Below are 3948 nucleotides of genomic sequence, written 5' to 3'. Positions count from 1 at the left end.
CTGTAGTTTGAGGTTCCTTCACGACCTGCTTCACCACGCTACAGGAGTATACATCGCTTGAGCTGGGGACTGTAGGACCCTGTCATCTGACTGACTGTTGGTGACCTTCCTTGCTGTTGCTGCCTGTGGCCGGATAGCCTGAATTGCTCTACAAAAGACTCAGCTGCCTGTTTCCTTGACATGCACCCTGTGGCCCTCACCACGTGAAGGACTGCCAGTGTATTAGCTGTCTCATGGAAGTGAGTTGCACTGAGCCATTTGTACTGCTCTATAGTCTAATTAGCTGTTTATTTCATGTTTATATCTATCTATATAAATATGTATAAAATCATAAGTGTCCTGGTTTTGTTTTTCTAGAGAACCCTGTCTAAAATATCCACGTATATTTAAAAACTCACATTTCAGGTTTTGATCATTTGATAAAATGTTAGAAAGAGTAGAGGTGTTGGAAGCATTTCTATACTTACTTCTTTGAATTATTCTATGTAGTTGAAAGATGGGAAAGTAAAATCAGTCTTTTCAGCTATCTTTTCATTAATAAAATTTCATTTTAGGTAGAAAATGTAAAACAGAACTTCAAAACTTTAGGGAATCCAGGCTTTATGGATCCAGCGAGGCTGAATAAACTTTCGGAATTATTGTCCTAAAATAATCTTTAAACCGTATGCCAAAAATATCCCCCAAAGCCTTCTTAAAACTAAATAATCCTTTAGCTTAACTAGTAAAAAATGTCAGCCTTGAACACTGTGCCCTTTTAAGATCTATTTATATGAGATTAAACTGACAACAACAACTGGAAAGATTAGATAGGAACCAGAGGAAAAAAAGCAGATTAGAAAGGGACCTTTAGGAAGCCGTGATCTATGTTAATGAGGGAGAAGCAACTCTGAAAGGGAAAGGGAGCGTGCTTGCCACAGAACTGTAATTGTAGAAATCACTGAGTCTTTGTATGTATTTCCAACAAGAAATATATCCCTGTAAGTTTCTTTTGAGGAAAGCTCAATGATCCCCCAATTTTCTTTTTCCATGTTGTAACAATATAGTTGAGGCCCTTTATTCCACAATTGAATTTCAGAAATGTTTTCTATATTTTTTCTTCATTGACTTTTTAGACTATATTTATTCATAAATGTCTAAAAATTAAAGTAAAAATTCTCTTTGAAAAGAATGTCACTTACTTTGATGTGTGTGGATTCAGGGATGTGTGTGTGTGTGTGTGTGTGTGTGTGTACTGTTGTACTTATAACCAGAAAATATGTTTTTAGCTTCACTTTTGGGGGCCCTCTGTGATCACATTAAATAATACTGGTACAACTCCAGTCAATAAGCTCTCAAGCTCCCTGTAGTTCTGTTATAAAAGAGATTGTTTTGACAGGTCTAATTATGGCATACAGGAAGAGCAGACATCTAGCCGAATTTGTGTTTCAAAGTCTACCCCCCCAGGCATGGATTTATTAATCTCTAAATATGAGGATTAAAAATATCATATCTTTTACATAGAATATATTTGTTTCCAACATGATTTCCTCATTGGTCAACCCAAACCTTTGCTGCAATCTTACTTGATTATACAGTAGGCAAGACATTTTCCTGTGGATGTCAGCAAGTTAACTGGAATGTGTTCTCTGCAGAAAGGCTCTGTCAACATGTGTTCCGTTCTTTCTTTTGAATTATACTTGGATGATAAAGTAAAGCAGGTTAAGGAAAGAAAGTTAATTTTCTTCATAAGAAGCATCTAATGAAGCTTTTAGGGATTCACCACATGTTGAGAACAACATCCTGGGATCAAGAGGAAAAAGGAAGGAGATGTGACATGATTTCTAAAGTGGTGAATTAAGCAATTAATGACTAGATCACAGGAAGTGAAACAAACATTTAATTTAACAAGTTACATAAAATATTACTATGTTGTACCCTCCTTATAAAGACTTAGATGGAATTAAAGGATTTACTAAAAATTGTCATGCCTACTCCTTAAAAGTGAAATAACAGGATCATTTGCTAATTTTTTATAAGACATGAATAACTACAAAAAGAGAGTTAACTATAAGATCAGGCTATACATGCTGCCTTCTTATCTTTGGAGAGCAAGATTTATTTTAGGAATAAGTATCTATGTGAAAACAGCCCACCACTGTCAAATACTTCCATGCCGAATCAAAAACAATACTAGAAATTCAAATAGCTAGAATTCTTTACATAGACTATTTTTAAAGTAAAAATTCTGATGACCCTGCAGTAGTGTTGTCACCTTCTGAAATGAAATCTGATTTAGAAAGTTACTGAATATGCTCTGTTGATTTTTGTGTTATACATATTTAAATTATTTGAAAGCTGAAGCAGCATGTGCATCTTAACTCACCAATAATTATCATATGTCACTTGCAAAAACAGTACATCCCCAATCAATCTAAACAAAGGTAAGTTTTACTGTGTGTGTGTGTGTGTGTGTGTGTGTGTGTGTGTTAGACCAGGTTGACTAGAGAAACAAAACTAATGACATTCACATACATGTAAGAGAGAGCTTTATATCAAGAAGTAGTTATATATCAGGAAAACATCCCAGCCCAGTCCAACTCAAGTCCGTAAGTCCGATACTAGTCCATAAGTCCCTCTTCAGACTCACCAGCCACATGCAATGATGCAGAATGCAAGAAGATCACAAACTGGTGGGTGAAGTCTTGTAGATCCAATGATAGTGGGTGCATCTCCCGGGGTTTGGTAGCCATCAGGGTCAACAAGTCAGAAGGCAAAGGCAAGGGAGAGAGGGGAGAGGTCCAGAATCATCCTTATGAGGTCATGTCCATAAGGAGGCACCATCAATCTGGGACATGATTTACAGGACAGACTCCACCTCTACACTTTTATATCTTCAAGTTGACATGAAATTATGTAACTACCATATTTTAAATTTAGAAATTTTAGTAAATCTTCAAGATTGAAAGACCAAGAATATTTTTCCTTTTGCAAGATGTGCTTTGATGGGTGCCACAAAATGGACAAGAGGGAGAAAAAACATTTAGGAAAGAATGTAGAAACAGAGAATTTATTTTTTTATCCTGGGTAATCTATTATACATCATTATCTACAGGCAAAAATGAAGGAATGCTATTGCATAATAAATAGAGAAGTGTTTTATACAATTATTTCACAAGAGTAAGATAGATTTACTTATTATTTTTGCCTCATCCTTAAAAACCAACACTAAGTAAATATTAAGTCATGATATTTCAAACAGCAACATCTAGAAGGTTCTCTAGACACTTACATTCTTTGGTTATTCATCAGTTCAACAACTACACGTATGAGCGAGAGTAAGCGCTTAGAAAAACAATAGTAACCAAAAATTTGTTGGAAATTACACTTGACTACATTTCTGATGAAAAAGCTGACAAAACTCAAAAAACAAAACTCACTGCCATTGAGTCCATTTCTACTCATATTGACATTAATAAAATAATTATCCAAATAAACACCATAAAAGAGAATAATATAATGTATACAATAATATAACCAAGCAAATATACAAATACATACTGGAGCTATTGAATTGATGAAGGTGTTCAGGAAGGTTCTTCTGAGAATGTGATAATTACCCCCAAAATATTAGAGATGAATTAGGAATTAACTAGGCAAAGAAGGTAGGAAACGCTTTTCAGGGACAGACAATAATGTGTGCCAGGCTTCTGTGGTGGAATAGAGCAAATATGAGAGTCTAGAAAAAGTCCTCTCTAGCTAAGAAATAAGAGGTAAGAGGAGAATCCCGACAATATGAGACTAGAATTTTAGGTCTGACTTATTCATATAGTGCATCTTACTACATACTATGATTTGTCTATATTTTAAGTGCAATGAGCAGCCACTGATGGTGTAGTGTGTAGAGATGCCTCTACTCTAGGCCCACAGTAGGCCACTCATTGATCTTTTTCTCAGTCTGCCTCAGAAAAA

The sequence above is a fragment of the Echinops telfairi genome, unplaced genomic scaffold, assembly GCF_000313985.2.
Source record: "Echinops telfairi isolate 266 unplaced genomic scaffold, ASM31398v2 ScPeMD7_7469;HRSCAF=8507_1, whole genome shotgun sequence".
NCBI lineage: Eukaryota > Metazoa > Chordata > Mammalia > Afrosoricida > Tenrecidae > Echinops > Echinops telfairi.
This window is presented reverse-complemented; position numbering follows the sequence as displayed.